Here is a 20558-nt window from a genome sequence, read left to right as displayed (position 1 = left end):
GCGGTTCTAGAGAGCCGTACAATATGAGTTAGGTACTCGTGTGTAGTTGAGTGCATCATTTCACCCTCAAAAAGATGGACAGTCCGAGCGCACTATTCAGATATTGGAGGATATGCTTCATGTGTGTGTGATTGATTTTGGGGGTGCTTGGGATCAGTTCCTGCCACTTGTGGAGTTTGCCTACAATAACAGTTATCAGTCGAGCATTCAGATGGCACTGTATGAGGCTTTGTATGGTAGACGGTGCCGGTCTCTAGTGGGTTGGTTCGAGCCGGGTGAGACTAGACTATTGGGTACAAACTTGGTTCAGGATGCATTGGAAAAAGTTAAATTGATTCAAGATCGACTTCGTACAGCCCAGTCCAAGCAGAAGAGTTATGCGGATCAGAAGGTTCGCGATATTGCATTCATGGTTGGGGAGCGGGTCTTGCTCCGAGTTTCACCCATGAAGGGTGTTATGAGGTTCGAAAAGAAGGGCAAGTTGAGCCCTAGGTATATCGAGCCTTTTAAGATTCTTGAGAGGGTTGGAGATGTGGCTTACAGACTTGCACTGCCACCTAGTCTCTCTATATTTCATCCAGTATTCCATGTTTTCATGCTCCGTAAGTATCACGACGATCCATCTCATGTGTTAGACTTCAGCTCAGTCCAGTTGGACATGGATATATCTTATGTTGAGGAGCCAGTGGCCATTTTTGCCAGGCAAGTTCGAAAGTTGAGGTCAAAGAACATCGCATCGGTGAAGGTTCAGTGGAGGGGTCAGCCAGTCAAGGAGGCGACTTGGAAGACCGAGCATGATATACGTAGCCGTTATCCTCATCTTTTCACCACATCAGGTATGTCTCTATACTCGTTCGAGGACGAACATTTATTTTAAGAGGGGGAAGATGTAACGACCCAGCCGGTCGTTTTGAGTACTTTAGCACCGATCCCCTAAATTATGCTCCCTCTATGCTATACTGTGGTTACGTGACTTGCCGGAATTTTTGGTTTTGGTTTCGGGAGGGTTTCAGAGTGGAATGGGACACATAGTCCCTAAACTAGAAGTATAAGTCGTAGGAGTTGACTGTCGTTTGACTTGCGTGAAGACGACTCTAGAATAGAGTTTTGACTGTTCCAATAGTTCCTTATGGTGATTTTAGTTTTAGGAACGTGTTCGAATGTTGATTTGGAGGTCCATAGGTCGCTTCGGCGTAAATTGGCGAAAGTTGCAAAGTTGGAAGATTTTGGAAAATCTAACCGGGAGTGAACTTTTTGATATTGGGGTGGAATTTTAATTCCGAAAGTTGGAATAGGTCTGTAATATATTAGGACTTGCGTACAAAATTTGGGGTTAATTGGAGTTGATTTGGTATGAATCGGCGTTGGTTCCGGAATTCAGAAGTTCTTAGGTTTGAATCGATGCGCGATCCGTGATTCTAGTGGTGTTCGATGTGATTTGACGCTTCGACCATGGTTGTATGATATTTTAGGACTTGTTGATATATTTGGTCGAGGTCCCGGGAGCCTCGGGTGAAGTTCGGACCATGTTTGGCGCATTTCAGGTATTTGAGAATATAGTTGAAGTGCTCGTTTCTCAGTTCTGGGTTTTTTCAACGCGTTCACGAGAGTGTTCCCGTGTTCGTGTAGAGTTGTCTGAGATTTGTTGGAAGATTACCCTTCGCGTTCGCGAAGGAGGCCACGCGTTCGCTAAGGGCAGGACCTTGTGCACTGAGATCGCGGACTGTAATCCGCGTTCGTGAAGAGGAAAGGTATCCTGGGTGGACTTCTGCGTATGGTCTACGCGTTCGCATAAATGGGCTTCGCGATCGCGAAGCTTGTGAATCGTTTGCAACGCGTTCGCGAGTGGATCTTCGCGTTCGCGTAAGAGGAAATCTGAGCAATAGCATCTTTGTGCTTCGCGAACGCGAGGAATATTTCGCGTTCGTGAAGAAGGAATTAATTGGGCAGCAAACTTAAATTCCAAATTGATGGTTTTCTTCATATTTCACAATTTGGACTTAGAGAGCTCAGTTTAAGGCGAATTTTCGAGGGATTTTCAGAGGGATTGTTGGGGTAAGAATTCTTAACTCATTTTTTAAATATTAAATTCTCTTAATTTATCATTGATTTTATTATTTAATTAGGGATTTAGGTTAAAAAAATGGAAAAATTGGAGGAATCTACTTAGGCCGGGAATTTGAACGAGATTTTGGTATCGGATTTTTGTAATTTTTATATGATTGGACTCGATATCGAATGGTTTTTCGGTTTTTGTAATTCTGGCCGGGTTCCGAGATGCGAGACCGGGTTGACTTTTTAGGGCGATTTTCTAATTCTTTGCTAAAATCATTATTTCATTATTTAAATCAGTTTTCTATTGTTATATTTATAGTATGAAATTATTTTGGCTAGATTCGAGCCGTTCGGAATTGGAAAATCGAGGGAAAGGCCTTCTAATTGATTGATTGAGCGTGGTTAAAGGTAAGTGACTTATCTTACCTTGTGTGGGGAAATTCTCCTTAGAATTTGGTATTTTGGTGATAATTTGTGATATGTGAAGGCCGTGTACGCGAGGTGACGACTGCGTACACCGGCTAAATGTTGAAATTTCGATTTTTGCTACTTAGTTTCCTTTTCATGCCTTAATTGAGTTACTTTAGCACGTTATAGTCGTCATGTTTAGCCTAATTTCATATGTCTACTTGTATTATCTCCTATTTGCTACTTGTATCACATGTGTATTTGAATTACTTGCTTTTCTTGATTTCTGTATTCATTACTTAACTGTGGAACACTTTACTTGAAATTGCTATACTTAAAATATCTTGTTGTTGAGTTTGGTGTTGAATTGCAAGGCCGTGGTTCTTTGAGGCAAGGTGTAAGTTGTGAAATATCATTTATTTAGTTGTTGTATTTTGGCTTTCGTGTTATTTTTGAGGTGATTGTTTGGTTGTTTGCATGATGTTTCTGACGTGCTATTATTGTTGTTGCACGAGGTTTATGCCGTACGGTTGTTATTATTTGCACGAGATTTCTGCCGTGCCGTTGTGTTTATTGATACGGATGCGGTAGTATAAGGTTTTGGTGTTGAAACGCATGCGGTGAGATAAGGTGGGCTTGATACGCGTGGCTAGTAGGGGAACAACTAGAAGCCATGCAGTGTGATAAGGTGGGCTAAAACGAGGGATGCTATTTCGGAAAAATAGTTTTCAAAACCAAATCTAAAGGCTCCCGCAGTGATATAAGGAAAGACTGTGATTTGTTTTTATGATTTGGGACTATGAGGCGGTACATTGGAAGTGCCCCGTTGATCTTCTCTACTTGTTGTATTGTTTGGTTGATGTTTCCTTAACATGTAAAATCCTTATTTTCCTTTCGTGGTTGTATTTGTTTCCTTAAATTCCGTATTATTACTTTTCGTAAATTCATTACTACTTCACTTCCCTTTTATTTCATTACGTCATTATATTTATTTCATTATGTCATTGTGGTGTACTTATACTATGCTTCTGCACATGTTTTGTGCAGATCCAGGTACATCCTATCAGCCTCGGTATTAGTGCGTTGTGTTGATATTTTGGAGACTTCAAGGTATACCTGCCCGCGTCTGGAGGCCTCAGAGTCCCTTTCTACCCTGTTTTCCTTATTTCTTTATATTTTTGACAGACAATGATGTATAGGATTGTTCAGCATTTTATCTAGAGCTTGTGACTTATATCTCACCGGATTTTGGGAAATTATACGTATTGAGCTTATAGTCTATTGATGAAATTGTTGAAGTTTTGAAATTTTAAGTTTTTAATTGATGTTTCCACATATTGTTAAGCTTACCTAATCTTAGAGATTAGGTGCCGTCATGACATCCTACGGAGGGAATTTGGGGTCGTGACATAAGTTCGAAGTGAAAAAATTGCACTTCAGATGCCCTTAATGCCAAATAGTCTGAAGTACAACTAACGTTTTTATGCACTTGCCAAATAGGTCTGAAGTACAAATTGCCCAGAAACAGAAATTTGTTCTTCAAATTTTAACAATCTAATATACTATTTAACACCTAAATCTACTCCAAATGAGCTCAAAATTGAAACATAACCTCCAAATATCATCAAGAACAAACCCAATCATCAATTTATCAAAACAATAATAAATCTAACGAATCCATTTTGCAATTAAGAAAAACAAGAAGAAGAAATCCTAAGTAATAGTAAAATATAATGTGCCACAAAGAAGAAGAAGAAGAAGAGGAAGAGGAAGAAGAGGAAGAAGAAGAAGAAAGAGGAGAAAAATGCTTGAAGTTGTTTAAACTTTGGGTACTAGTTAAAAAAAATTAAAAAGTAGGTACAAGTTAAATGGTGGCGATTATATAGGACACCCCGTGCAATTTTTACATTACTGGCACTATATGTAATTTAAATTGAATGAATAATCATACAAGTATTATGAAACTTTGTTAGCTCAAAAGTGGCCTTTAACATGCGTTCATATATACTATTTCTATATATTTTTCTTTACTATATATTAGAAGAGAAATAGTTTCGACATGTGTGTTTCATGTCATTTTTAAAAAGCTAGAGGGTATATTAGTCTTTTCACGTCAATTCTTACAATATCATATACGTGGCTATACAAACTCTACGCGTAAGTTATAAATGGCTCCACGTGTATTTTTAGCAGACAACATAAGGAGTATTAGATTTTCCTTTCAGATTTTGAGTGATTCTCACACCTTCGCGCACAAATATAGCGGCAGGTATGCTTTCAATTTGCACATATCTTTTTTCTACTTTTTCCTTCGTTCTTTTTTCATTTTGGGTTTCTTCTAGGTTCTCTTCATCATTGTTAGTTTCAATTCTGAAGTTCAGTGATTGTTGTAGGTTCTTTTCCCATGTTTTGCCTCTGATTTTCCCAGATCGTTTTTCTCTTCTCTTAATTTCTGCCCTATCTTCTTTTGGGTTCTCTATATGATTTTTAACTTTGCAATCTTATGGCAAGTATGTGTTAAATCAAGTGGTAAAACTGTATTTTTAAACTCTAAAGCATGCTGAGTATTGGACTTCTGTGGTTTTCTGTGTTCTATCAGTACTTTTTTATTTTGCAATTTCATGGCTGATGTATCCTAAATCGAAGGCTACGACTCTTGTAGTTGCTAAATCGGAGGCTGATACTCAACAAATCTTAATTTGGGATTTTTTATTTATTTATGGAATTGTTTGCAGCTCAAATTTTATTTTGGCGAAGATGAATTGAAATCAAGAAAACAAATTCAGTGTCTTTGGACGAAAAATATTTTTTGTGTGACACTGTGTGGTTGTCTTTGTGGATGTAATTAGAGAGGGGAGCAAAGTTCACGGTGCTTGAAAACAAAGCATATATTTTGAAATTGTTTCCTACATCTGTATAAAAAATAGTTTTCTTTAGTGTTATTCGGGTTTCTTTAACTTGGTACCACAAAACTACATTCTCTGTATAAAAAATAGTTTTCTTTAGTGTTATTCGGGTTTCTTTAACTTGGTACCACAAAACTACATTCTCTGTATAACTAAATTTGTAAAGGATAGGATGAGCTGGCTGGATCCTTTATTCTTTTCTCTGCATAAGACTACATCTGCAATTAATACATGGATCTATTTGACCAATAAGGGAGATTTTGTAGTACTATCAATACAGAAAGAGGGAAAAAGAAGAAAGAAATGGCAATTTTCATGTTATAACTTTATATCTTTGTTCTCTATTTTGGTTGGAGTTATCTATAAAAAAAAAATGGCAATTTTCATGTTCTAACTTTATATCTTTGTTCTCTATTTTGGTTGGAGTTATCAATTATTGATACTATTTTTTCCCCAGTTCATTCTCAAATCATGCATTTGGTTTTGACAATAGGCTAATGTCTTTTCACATTATCAAAATATTTTATCAGATTTAGTTCAACTGATTAAGTTTCTTTCTTAAATTGATCAATGTATGTTATTGGTCGTCCTGTAGTTTCGTGGTAAGAAAGCATATAATTCACCTCAAGAAAATATTAGTGTTGTTGATAAGAAATTTGAGAGTTCAGACCTTAAATTTGATAGTTTCTTTGTGTTGTATGATCCCGGATCAAATGGAGTCTAACTGCTTAACACGGGTTCCTTCTTTACGGAGGGAATCTTTACATTTATACAGCCTGATCTCTTGAAGCCTGTTGCTGGAGCTAAAAAAATTAGAAGCGAATCTAAGCAGGATATAAATGTTAACACGTGACTTTGGGGTGAAATTGGTTGGCTGGTACTCTCTAATCACCTCTATTAAATCCGCTTAGATTTGTTTGAATTGGGAGATAATAGTCCTGGTTGATCCAGTTAAGATGAGATACATTAGTCCTTTGGGATCTCAAGTCAGACTGATTTTAGTTTGAATATGACTTGAACCTTCAAGGATAAAGATTCTCGATTTTAGTTTGCTAATGACACTGATCTGGATGTTAGGCTTTGTTAAGAAGAAAATTCTAGGTATAGCCTCACAGTACTTAATAAAGTTTGGAGTTCTTCACTTCCTCATTTTTGCATTACGTTGTTGTAATTGTCTATTCATGCGATTTCATTGTATTTCATAGTGTGGTAAGTGCTATTCTTCTACATCGTACCTTCTTTTATTGCGAAGGGTTATGTTGAGGTTATGAATATATTTCTTAATTTCGTTTGTTCCAATTGTATTTAATCAAAATGTAAGTTTAAGTTCTAACCATAATATTTCTTAGCAAACTGCTAGCAAAAAATACCAGTTGTGAATATATTTCTTAATTTCATTTGTTCCAATTCTATTTGATCTAAATGTAAATTTAAGTTCTAACCATAATATTTATGGTAAGGACAATAAATATAAAGTTGTTTAAGAGAAAATGTAGTAATTCGTGCGTGTTGAAAAATAGTGGTGAAGTTATGAAATTACTGAGCCCTTTAAATGTTGATACTACTATATGAATGCTAGGTAAGTTTGCGCCATCGGGTTTGAACCTGAATGTTCGTTTTTTTTTTTTGGTTGTTGTTGTAATATGCAAGATTGCTTTGAAGTGACTGTATGAAGAAAATTTGATGAGTGTCCTTTTGTTTGCTGTTATCATGTTCTGTCTCTAAAGTTACCTTACATTTGTAACAGATACTTCAAATAGCCGAGCTCAGTACGTTTAAAATTGGACTATTAAAATTTGTAGGTAATATCATGTAAGTTTATTTTTCTTCATTTGGATTTCAATTCTCTTTCTTTTCGATTTTTCACCATAAACTTTCTGTACTGGGTTGATGCCGTTATGTCTTCTTATCTATGAAGGTTTGTGTGTGACTGGTAATTCTTGATTTTGAGGATAAGTAGAGTCACTTCTCAATGAGTATTAGTTCAAGGTCTCCTTATATATGATTAAGATAATGAATGTCTTTCATTTGGATTTCAATTCTCTTTCTTTTCGATTTTTCGCCATAAACTTTATGTACTGGGTTGATGCCGTTATGTCTTCTTATCTATGAAGGTTTGTGTGTGACTGGTAATTCTTGATTTTGAGGATAAGTAGAGTCACTTCTCAATGAGTATTAGTTCAAGATCTCCTTATATATGACTAAGATAATGAATGTCTTTCTTGTGAAAAGTATTACTACAATAAGATGTGAAAACTAGAGGTAACTATATATTTGTGCTACAACTTTAAACTAACAGATGTATTCATAGTCTTTGCCTCTTTGGTTTCAACATTTTTTTGATAAGTCTATGACAGATGCAATTCAGGCATATGTAGGGCCTAAAGCTAAAGTTTGATATGACGCCTCTATTTGTTCTTTGCTTTTTTTCCTCAATTGTGCATGACACAATTTATTCTCTTTGTTACTGCAGTTCTTGCGATTTGTTGTGATTGTTTTCTACTTCTGCCATACATTAGCGCTTGAATCAGAAGGTAAATTTTCTAATCCCATCATTTATTTATAGGTATTGTAAGTTTTTGCTTGGGTTCTTTTAAAAAATATAAACATACATACATGTTAGCCAATATTGAAAATACATTCAGTAATGTAAACATGTACGTGACATTTCTCATTCAGGAAGTAGACGAATGAAATGTCGAGTACAAATCATAAAAATGAAAACTCCGAAAAAATACATACTGACAAGAAGACTAGGCGACGCGAATCATATAGAATGATGCAAGCCGATAAAAAAGAGGCTCTCATAGCATGAGCAAGAGCAAATAAAGCTGAAACAAGCGACCGACAACATCCTGCTTGCTCATTAATTAATAGCTCCACTAACGCATCATCCCCTACGAGTGCTAATATTTCAGGCGAGCAGTGTCTTCCTTCCTTTTATGGGACATTCAACATGATATACTTACACTTGCTATTGTTATATGCCAGGATCAACATCTAATACAAATTATGAACAATATAATGAAGAATCAATAACAATCCAAGCATCAACTGATTATGTTATGTTAAAGACTGTTCCCAAATGTAAATTTTGCGGAGTCAAAAAATTTGAATACGAGCCACTCCCATTCTGTTGTCGCAAAGACACTGTTAACCTAATTTCACATCAAGTACCAAGAGAGTTAAGAAACCTATATCTAGGAAATACTGAAAAATCAAAGCATTTTTGAACCTACATAAGAACATACAATAATATATTTGCGTTCACGTCCCTGGGAGTGACCTATGACAAAGAACTGGCAAAGAGGAATAAAGGTATTTACAGATTTCAAGTTCAAGGACAAATGTATCATTTCATAAATGACTTGATACCAAGTAATGAAAAAGGAAAAAATCTACAATTATATTTCTTTGATAGTGAAAATGAAGCGAGCAATCGAATGACATGTTCTGATACATTGACCTATGACAAAGAACTGGCAAAGAGGAATAAAGGTATTTACAGATTTTGAGTTCAAGGACAAATGTATCATTTCATAAATGACTTGATACCAAGTAATGAAAAAGGAAAAAATCTACAATTATATTTCTTTGATAGTGAAAATGAAGTGAGCAATCGAATGGCATGTTCTGATACATTGAACTACTGTACTATGAAAAATTTAATGAAAATATTAAAAACCAATCCTTACTCTACGTTTTTGAAATCCTTAATAAATATCCCACAATTATCAGATTTCTACATTGCGCTCAAGTGTAATGCTGGTCTAGACCAACAAATATACAACTTACCAACTACGTCAGAAGTGGCAGGGATATGGGTAGAACAAGATACCAATAATTGTATCCCTACGCCACATATCCGAATATTCCTACGCCACATATCCGAATATATACAAAAAGTGATAGAAGCCAACTGTACACTATTACAAAACAGTTCTACAACAACTATTTCCGATGAGCATGCGGAAAAAATATTGCTCCTCACTTCGGAAGAGGTTTATGATATTTGTAATGTCAAGGTATATTCCGTTACATGAATTACATCATCATATAACAAGCTATTAATTCTGACTCCCGCTATCTCATCACTATTCATTATGATATGAAGCACATCATAGAATGTGTGATTAGTTCTACCCTCCATTCCAACATAGACCAATAGGATTCAACGATATCCTTCAACCAAAATCTTCAGTGTGGTGCAAATAAACAAAACCACACTTTGGTTATAGCTATTGATAAAGCTAATGGAATGTAGCATCTTATCCATACTATTTACATTTTGTTTGCAAACAATCTTGTTTCATTCCGAGTAGAGAAACAAGAGCACCCACACACAACCAGCAAAGACAATGCTTCCTACAACAAATGTAATGTGGAAATGAATATTTCCCCTCCGAAAAACAGCTGAGAGGTATTTGAAATTTCTGTTCCTTCTAAATTTAATATGAGATTCAACTTTGTAGAAAAGACAGACAACTTAAACTACTATCATTTGTTAGCACTTTTGCCACTGAAACAACTTTTGCTACTATTTTGGGATGCAAGTGAAGCCACATCTTGCTGTTGCTTTTGAATGCGGTTAAGCTCACTTTTGCGACTGCTTTCTGGATGTTCCTCTACTCGGAATATGTCGCGGCGACATGAGGTTAGTGTACTTGATTACAAATCCAGATTTTTTCAAAATCCTTCATACCAACCGATATAAAGCTACTCCAGTTTTTTCATATTAGTTTGGGAGAAAGAAAAAAAAAGCACTTTGTATGTTAACCAACTCCAATTTTTTGTTAAGCCTCTTCCCGCTCTTTCTTGGTCTTTGTTGCTTTTTAATGAAAACTATCCCTCAGAAGGTTTAAACTGGCATTAAAGAACCTCTTATATTTATTTTTTTGATATGACACTTAAAAAGTAATGCTTAACTAAATTCTTAAAGCACTTTTTAAACTATAATTGTGTGTGGAGAATACATGTGTTTCTGTGCTTTATTAGGTTTCTTGCTTAAATGTTTGTTATTGTTCTCTAAGCTGCTAATTTTAGCGATGTTATGTTAATACGTTTCGTTCTTTGAAGTAATTTTGAACTGAAGAGCTCTCTGTTTATTCCTTTATTGTAGCTGATTGTTAATGGTAGTGTTCCTTTTAGATTACTGAATGGTTATTAAGGTTAGTGTCATATGACTTAAAGTCGGCTTCTAGCCATTTTAGTTCCGTCCTGTGTGATCTTCGATGTGGAACAAATATCCATTTTAAAATATAAAGGCTCAGATTTTATTAATGTAACAATTTATGTGAATCTTAGAGTAAAGCTTTTCCCCCCACAATTGAGGTTCTAACGTGGAATTTCTGTCGAGAATCAAAACCCAGTTGGTTAAAATTAAAAGATTTGAAACGTGGATACACACTTTCCATAATAAATGACATCTCCTCCTTAGAGTGTAAAGCGAAGTATTTTCAGTAAGATCTGGGTGAAAATGGGTAGATTGATACTGGTATCTGCTTTTCTGAGACTAAAGAAGCTGTCTTTCATTACTTTTAATTTGAATTTTTATTTATTCTCACCAGTGCAATTAAATTAATATAAGTTAATCTTAGTGGACCACTATTAGGTTTTACATTAGTGAATGGCAGCAGTAACTTTAGTATCTTAAGTCTCTTGGCAAGGCATACACTTGTTCGATTTAATTCTTGTATTGTATTATGTGGAAACTAAAAGAAGCTGCTGCAAATGGAGCTGTTTATTCTAAACAAAATCATGATCATGACCTATTGCAGCTTCATGACTAAAGTCTTAGAGATTAGCAGAAAATAGTGGACAGTCAAACAACTATACAACAGACTGTTTCACTACCTACTACTGGACCTATAGAGTTCTTATGCTTGATTGTGTTTGTACATTTAGTAGCCAAATTTTCCTGTTAGTGGCAAAAAATCCCAGCCCCACCTTGAACGAGACATTTTTTGGCCTGGTATATCCAACTGAAAACTATAAAGTGTGAATAATACGTAACTCTTGATTTGCCTTGACATATCTGCGTAAAATGGGTATTGCATGATGTGGCTGCTTCATATTGATTTTTCAAGATACACCAAAAACTTACTTAGATGGGTGTAGCCCACTATGTTGTGCGGACTCTCCGAAAATACTATCGCATCCATGTCGGATCCTCCAAAAATAATATCTTTATCTGTTATATTTTACCAATATTCATATTTGTTTGAATATTATCGCGTATTTGCGTTCGAAGTTACAACTTGAAGTATAACAGAGAAAATTTTATACATATATAGTCAAAAATAGAGTGATAAAAATGGATTTTTTTCCCTGAAGTATTTTGGCTCGTATTCAACTCAACTGGTGATGTGTTGTTGAAACTTTAATTGCTATAATTGCTATTTCAGAATCTTTGTTAAGAGACTTGTGCTTTTTGCTATTCGAGAGTGTAATTAGCCGCTCATATTGCCTACTTTACTTCAGAATATTTTTTTATCAGTGAATTTGTGTTTCAATTGTGAACATATGTTGTAGTCTACAATTACTTTTTATTACTGTATATGTTTCAGTTATTTTCTGTTTCACATATGCTTTGACTTTTACTAATTATCAAACAAGTACTTTCTGTTGTTGCTTACCTGAAGTTTTGCCATATATTTCAGCTTGTGTGCTTCTACAACAAGCATGTGATTTGGCCGTATCTATGTTAACTACTTTTGAGCTAACATTATCATATTTTACCTTAAAGATATGTAACCTTTTAATTTATAACATATTTATTTGTTTGCAGATATTTTTGGTCAAGAACTACTAGAAAAAAGACCAGAGAAAAGACCATTGCATCGCATTCAGCTAATATGTAAATAGCTATGTCATATATGTTGTAACTACTGTGGCACTTTAAGCATCCCTTAATGTGATGCTCTCATGGATGCAAACAATGTATATTTTGCTGAAAATATATATAAATATCTATCAGTTAACATGAAATATTGTCTACTCGATTACATACTTACATCATTAATTTCTACTATATTTGCAATTAGATATTACACACAGTTAAATAATGTTGGACTCCTGCCTAGTATATTAGAAGAGCTGGTTTTCGACATGGCTGCTTACCTGTCTTTTTATTTTTGTTTAAGGGCATTTTGGACCTTTAACAGAATCTAATAAAACGTATCCTTTAAATCCAAAGCCGAACGGCCACCACATCAGTTCCTGCACCCAATCACTTTATAACGAAACACGTGTTTGTCATTTTCAGTTAAGATATGTGTAATTTGAGATTGACACTAAGCAGTAAGCACGAACAGACTTACCAATGCACTTTTGCCCTGAAAAGAGTACGTGTCTCTTCCATTTGCTTCTAAAGCATGCTGATTCCACGTGTCTTTAATCCAACAGAGACAATATATTACCTTTACCTAATATTGCAACTTTTTCCTGCTTTCTCTGGTTCATCGCTTTCTTGCTATCTCTCTTGGGTCCATTTCTATTTTTTTTTGCTCTTTTAGCTTCTGCTGGATTTTTTTTTGAGTATCTGATTTGCGTTTATCGGCATATTTTGCATGTCTTCTTCGACTTCTTTTTCTAGGTTTTGTGAGTTTGCTTCTGCAATTTCCTTTTGGTGTAATTGCTATCTCTTTGGTGCGTATTATATTTATTTGTTATCGCAATATTTTGTGACTGTAAAACTTTCGTAGGTCTAGCCTGATACACAGATCACTTTATGTGTTTTTTTATTTCTGAATTATTTTATATGTGGAAATATTAATTTTGAATGTCTGATTTTGATTCTGAACCGTATCTATATGCTTTAAGGTTCCAAGAGATTTCAAAAATTATGTTTCAGGTGGTGTGTTGTGAACCTGAACCAAGGTATTGGACCAGCTGCACTTGATATTGGGCTAAAGAGAAGCTCCAGGCGCGTGAACTCTCCAAAATATTTCAAGGACTTTGTGGTCCCCAAAGCCAATGGATAAGAGAGGGCACCTGCAATGCTGTTATGCGAGGACAACTGTGAGCACTATTGGAGAAATATTCCCAACAGACATTAGTATAAGTAGTAGTAGGTTTCCCTAATTAGGCAGAAAATATGCCGAGTCTTTTTGTTTGTTTTTGCTAAGGAGCAGTCTGGAACCTTCCCCCTTCTTCATTTTTCCTTTCTTTTAGTGTTTATCTTACTTTTTGAGTCCATTGTAAGTAGAGTTGCTAAGTTTGAGATTGAATCAAAGAAGTTTCCTGTTATTGATTCTGTTATCTCTCTTAAATTCATAACATTTGGTGCTTTCATTGATCCTTCCCGACCAAATGGGCGACGGTGGTCACAATACTCGTCTCAAATCTCTCGATGACGCTACGAAGCTGGTAAACGAGCAACTTGCTGCCCACAGCAAGAACCTTGAAAACATTACTGTTACATTGCAAGGTCAGCAAACTCTTTTTCATGACATTCTCTCTCAGCTTACCCACCTTCAACCACCGCCGGCGCCACCTTTTACTGTCCAAAATTCATCACCCATTTTTCCCGGCCAAACATCCAACCCAACTGCTCAACCCCAGTTTTACTCACCCCTCCAACCACACAATATTTTTCCTCAATCACCTTCTCAAACCTTACCCGTTAACCCTCTTGCTTTGTTTCGCCGTGATAAGCCGGCGACTATTGATCTGCCAAAGTTTGATGGGTCAAATGCAGAGAGTTGGATTTTTCAAGCAAACCAATACTTCGACCATTATTCTGTTCCCAACGAACAACGCCTTAGTATCATTTCATTCTATTTGGAAGGACTAGCCAGAGAGTGGTACCAGTGGATGTATAAGAACCACCAGCTAGTCAGTTGAGATCAATTTTCTCAGGCTATTGTAATTCGTTTTGGCTTCAGATCCATTGAAGCTCCTGAAGGGATACTCGCCAAGCTCTATCAAACAACTACAATTCGCGACTATCTCTCACAGTTTGAGCATTGGTTGAATAGAACGACCGATGTCCCTCCGTCCTGGCTACGACATCTTTTTGTTTCGGGCCTGCGTTCAGATATAAAAGGGGATGTTCTGTCATTTAGGCCCAAGGATTTACAAGAGGCAATTAATTTGGCCCTTATCCAGGAACAGAAGCTTTTGGGCTCGCCAAAGAGTATGACCCGGCCCATTCAGTCATTTAAACCCAATTCTTCAAACCCCTTCTCTCAAATGAACCCATCAGCTATTCCAAATCCAACGCCGACCACTTCATCCACCATTCCTTCCGCCTCCTTGCCCGGAGTTGGTCGCGTTCCTTTTCGCGAAATTACCCCATCAGAGCTCCAGCGAAAAGGGGACTTAAATCTATGTTTTAATTGTGATGAGAAGTACCACAAAGGTCACCGCTGCTCAAAAACATCCCAGCTTCTTCTTCTTCTCACTGATGAAGAATCACCAGACGAGCAACATTCTCCTTCCTCCGATAATACACTTGACCTATCTTCATCTCCGCCTACCTCCGATAACCCGTTATTGCCTTCTATCAGTTATCTTGCTTTATCAGGTGGTCCTATTTGTTATTCCCGTCAATATTCCTGTATTTGTAAATATTAATTCTGCAAAATATAAGTTAACGTAATGAAACAATAATAATAAATTCGAGCCCACTGAATTCACAGTGTTTCCTTAAGGAATTTAATCCCCTCCTAGTACCCAAGGTAATGGATTATTTCCTCCCAGGATAGAACGAATAACACACTGGTGTAGCGGTACTTCAAACCCCAGTGTTTCGGCGAACACAAAGTTCGGTAGCAAATCACACTTACAGTTGCTTTGTTTGAAGTTAAAAAATAATGCAGAACGAAGGAGTATATACTCAGAAAAACGTATGGAAGTTCTGAGAGGAAGGAATGCAATGTATAGCCAATTTGTTGAGCGAATTGTATGTTGAGTTGAGTATCTTTCTTCAACATTTGCTGCTCATATATATAGCAGCCAAGAAGGAGTGCAAGACCAAACGTCCACCCTTCATGGTGGAGCAAGCATTACATGTTTGTGGAGCAAGCACTTCATGTTTGTGGAGCAAGCACTTCATGGTGGGAAGACCATTATCCGGCTGCCAAATTATCAATACACGGATTGGAAAATATCCGTTTACAAATACGGATAATCTTACGTTAATATTTACTATTAACAAATAAATTTGGTCCAAAAAATTAATCAATCAATCGATCATTTGACCAAATCCAAATCCAAATCCAAATCCGAATCCGAATCCGAAGCCGAAGCCGAAGCCGTAGCCGTAGCCGAAGCCGAGCCGAGCGAGCGACGACGACGACGGCGCGAGGCTTGCTTTCTTCTTAACTCTTTAAGAGCTACAAGAAGAGCAATTATATATATACCCACCAAAAATGTCTTCCACTTCCAATATGGGACAATGTCTCATTGTTAAGAGGGGGAAACTTAAAATTTTACTCAAAATTTCATTTTCCCTCCATTTCCCATTCACCCTCATTTTAAGAATATTACATCTTAAAATAAAACCTCAACAATCCCCCACATGAATGGGGAATGGCTATATCACGGAAGTATGCATGAAAAACTGTGTGATTTACAAGCAAGGATTAATTGCATCTGGATAAGTAGGTTTCCCTTTGAACTTTCCGTAGTAAACTTATGTCGGATATACTCGGTCAATCGGTAGATTTGATATCTTTGAACCGTCGATCTTTGGTGTATACCTAGACAACCATAAGTCACACAATCAACCCTTAACCGTCTTTGGTTCTCATTGTTGTGTTCGTTTCAGCCATGAACACCGCCTGGTTTCATAAGTGCGTAGAAAACTGGCCTTACAAAGTTCTCCTTGAAGCGGCTCACACTTCACACTTAAATAGGTGATTCCTAAACGTGTCATCCTGTAGATACACTATTTGATATACCCCGTATCAAATTTAGAAATCATTAAAAAGCCTTAATGCTTTATCCTTGGTACTGAACATTGTCTCATCACGAGAATGGACTAAAATTTTATTTGACAATGTTGAACCGTCATTAATGACTTTGTTTGATCTCTTTGAACCTAGATCTTGGGATCTCCAGTCTTCTAGGTAGAGTTACCGCCACAATGACTTGTTCTCGGCCATAGCCCCATTCCCCTTGATGATTTCTCAACTACCTCTCTAGTTAGGCCTTTTGTAAGTGGATCCGACACATTATCACTTGACTTTACATAGTCAATTGTGATAATTCCTCTAGAGAGTAATTGCCTAACGGTTTTATGTCTTCGTCGTATATGACGAGATTTACCGTTATACATGACGCTCCCAGCCCTTCCAATTGCCGCTTGACTATCACAATGTATGCATATTGGTGCCAACGGTTTGGGCCAAAATGGAATGTCTTCCAAGAAATTCCGGAGCCATTCAGCTTCTTCACCGGCTTTATCTAAGGCTATGAATTCAGCCTCCATTGTAGAGCGGGCAATACATGTTTGTTTGGACGACTTTCAAGATACCGCTCCTCCACCAATAGTGAATACATATCCACTCGTGGACTTAGAATCAGTTGAACCGGTGATCCAATTTGCATCACAGTATCCCTCAATCACCGCAGGGAAATTACTGTAGTGCAATTCAAAGTTCTGGGTATATTCTAAATATCCCAAAACTCGTTTCATTGCCATCCAATGAGATTGGCCTGGATTGCTCGTATATCGACTCAGTTTACTTATAGCACAAGCTATGTCTGGTCGTGTACAATTCATGATATACATTAAGCATCCCAATACACGAGCATAATCCAATTGTGATATGCTTTGGCCTTTGTTCTTTGCTAATGCAAGATTCACGTCAATTGGAGTCTTTGCAACTTTAAAGCCCAAGTGCTTGAATTTTTCAAGTACTGTCTTAATATAATGAGATTGTGACAATGCCAGACCTTGAGGAGTCTTATTGATCTTAATTCCCAGAATTAAATCAGCCACTCCCAAGTCTTTCATATCAAACTTGCTATTGAGCATACGCTTAGTAGCATTTATGTTGGCAATGTCATTACTCATTATCAACATATCATCCACATATAGGCAAACAATGACTATGTGATTTGGAACATTTTTAATGTACACGCATTTATCACATTCATTTATCTTAAAACCATTTGACAACATTGTTTGGTCAAATTTCGCATGCCATTGTTTGGGTGCTTGTTTTAGTCCGTAAAGAGACTTAACAAGTCTACATACCTTCTTTTCTTTACCTGGAACCACAAACCCTTCAGGTTGTTCCATGTAAATTTCTTCCTCCAACTCTCCATTTAAGAAGGCCGTCTTAACATCCATTTGATGAATTTCAAGACCATACACTGCAGCTAATGCTACTAACATCCGTATGGACGTAATTCTTGTAACTGGAGAGTATGTATCAAAGTAGTCTAGACCTTCTCGTTGTCTATACCCTTTGACTACGAGCCTTGCCTTGAATTTATCAATAGTGCCATCATCTTTGATTTTTCTCTTAAAAATTCATTTAGAACCCAAAGGTTTATTTCCAGGAGGAAGATCAACCAATTCCCATGTATGGTTGTTCAATATGGATTCTATTTCACTATTGACTGCCTCTTTCCAAAACAATGATTCCGAAGAAGTCATAGCTTCTTTAAATGTTTGAGGCTCATTCTCCAATAAGAAAGTCACAAAATCTGGTCCAAATGAAGTAGACGTTCTTTGACGTTTACTACGTCTTGGATTCTCCTGATTACATGTACTTTCTTTTGTTTCTTCCCGAGGTCGTTTAGATCCTTCACCAAACGACTCACATTCCTTTTTATACGGATATATATTTTCAAAAAACTCAGCATTATCTGATTCTATAACCGTATTATTATGAATGTCGGGATTTTCTGATTTATGAACCAGAAATCGATATGCTTTACTATTTGTCGCATATCCTATGAAAACACAATCAACGGTTTTCGGTCCTATCTTTACCCTTTTGGGTTTAGGAACTTGCACTTTTGCCAAACACCCCCACACTTTAAAATAATTCAAGTTGGGCTTCCTTCCTTTCCATTGTTCATAAGGAATGGATTGTGTTTTGCTATGGGGCACTCGATTTAATATTCGATTAGCCGTAAGAATGGCTTCCCCCCACAAGTTCTGTGGCAAACCAGAACTTATCAACAACGCATTCATCATCTCCTTTAATGTGCGATTCTTTCTTTCCGCAATCCCATTAGATTGGGGCGTGTAAAGGGCTGTTGTTTGATGAATAATTCCATATTCTAAACATATTTCTTCAAAAGGAGATTCATATTCACCACCCCTATCACTTCTTATCATTTTTACTTTCTTGTTAAGTTGCGTTTCAACTTCATTTTTGTATTGCCTGAATGCGTCTATTGCTTCATCTTTACTATTCAGTAAGTAAACATAGCAATATCGAGTACCATCGTCAATAAAAGTTATGAAATACTTCTTTCCACCGCGAGATGGTATTGACTTCATGTCACAAATATCTGTGTGAATTAAGTCTAAAGGATTTGAATTCCTTTCAACTGACTTATAAGGATGTTTAACATACTTAGATTCCACACATGTTTGACATTTTGATTTTTCGCATTCAAACTTGGGCAGTACTTCCAAGTTAATCATTTTCCGCAAGGTTTTATAATTGACATGACCCAAACGTACATGCCATAAATCATTTGACTCAAGTAAGTAAGAAGAAGCTGAAATATTATTATTATTTTCAACAACCATTACATTTAGGTTGAAAAGGCCCTCGGTGAGGTAACCTTTTCCCACAAATATTTCATTCTTACTAATTACAACCTTATTGGATACAAAAACGCACTTAAAACCGTGCTTAACAAGAAGTCCAGTAGAGACTAAATTCTTTCTCATTTCGGGAACATGAAGGACATTGTTCAAAGTCATGACCTTGCCAGAAGTCATTTTTAGAAATACCTTCCCATATCCTTCAACTTTTGCTGTTGAAGCATTTCCCATATAAACTGTCTCTCCGGGTTCAGCAAGAGCATAGGTAGCAAAAGCCTCTCTAACTGCACAAACATGGCGAGTGGCTCCTGAATCAAACCACCACAGTTTAGGATTTCCCACCAAGTTACATTCAGAGAGCATGGCACACAAGTTATCAACATCATCATGGTTTACTACCATGTTTGCTTGACCCCTTTTCTTGTCTTTCTTCGGAGCACGACACTCCGTAGATTTGTGTCCGGTTTTCCCACAGTTGTAGCAGTTTCCACTGAACCGCTTCTTGCTTGGGTTGTATTTCGGACCAGAAGCCTTCTTCCTCTTTTTGTTAGCTTCAACAATATTTGCTCCCATTATTGTTGAATTTCCACGGCCTCTCCTTTCAGCAGCTTTATTGTCCTCTTCGATTCTCAACCGAACAATGAGATCTTCAAGGGACATTTCCTTTCGTTTGTGTTTCAAATAATTTTTGAAGTCCTTCCACAACGGAGGCAACTTCTCAATCATTGCTGCTACTTGGAATGCTTCGTTGATTACAAGACCTTCAGCAAGTAGATCATGAATAATCACTTGCAATTCCTGGACTTGAGTAATAACAGACTTGCTATCTATCATTTTGTAGTCCAGAAATTTTGCGGCAACGAATTTCTTCATCCCGGCATCTTCAGTCTTATATTTCTTTTCAAGCGCATTCCACAATTCTTTGGATGTCTCCATGCTACTGTATACATTATACAGATTATCATCCAGTCCGCTAAGAATATAATTCTTGCATAAAAAATCAGAATGCTTCCACGCTTCAATCACGAGAAAGCGTTCATTATCTGGAGTTTTATCCGGCAGATCAGGAACATCTTCCTTGATGAACTTCTGTAGACATAACGTAGTTAAGTAGAAGAACATCTTCTGCTGCCAGCGTTTGAAATCAATCCCGGAAAATTTTCCGGGTTTTTCTGCCGGTGCCAACGCCGGTGTTCGGCTTGTCGTTGCGTTGGCAGTCGCCATCGGAACAGCTTGGTTTTCGTTTTCAGTCATCATCTTTTTCAGAAAAGAATGACACAAACAAACGTTTAATACACGTTTTCAAACTGGAGTAAAAATCACGTAGATTTTAATATCCAACAAAACGCCACGAAGGCTTAACTCTCCAAAACGGGAGTACACAAACCACAAAGGTTTTAGTTTGCAGAATAATTAGAATACTACAAATACAGAAATAAATATTAAATTCC

At 36.8% G+C, this 20558-nt stretch overlaps 1 protein-coding gene across 30 annotated transcripts in view; it reads left to right on the top strand.

Moving 5' to 3' along the window:
* The first annotated feature begins 4634 nt into the window (after positions 1–4634).
* The window catches only part of LOC117277243 (uncharacterized), a 50796-nt gene continuing 34872 nt past the window's right edge, over positions 4635–20558 (top strand). For 8 of the 30 annotated variants that reach the window (XM_070197264.1, XM_070197257.1, XM_070197261.1 and 5 more), the window contains exons 1-2: positions 4739–7181; positions 7843–10023. The gene's annotated coding sequence lies outside the window, so the exon portion shown is untranslated. The other 22 variants (XR_011414830.1, XR_011414829.1, XR_011414828.1 and 19 more) reach the window with 18 other exon arrangements.

This window comes from Nicotiana tomentosiformis, chromosome 3 (genome assembly GCF_000390325.3).
Source record: "Nicotiana tomentosiformis chromosome 3, ASM39032v3, whole genome shotgun sequence".
NCBI classification, from domain to species: domain Eukaryota; kingdom Viridiplantae; phylum Streptophyta; class Magnoliopsida; order Solanales; family Solanaceae; genus Nicotiana; species Nicotiana tomentosiformis.
The sequence above is the reverse complement of the archived record's forward strand: the minus strand, read 5'-3'. Positions and strand labels throughout refer to the sequence as shown.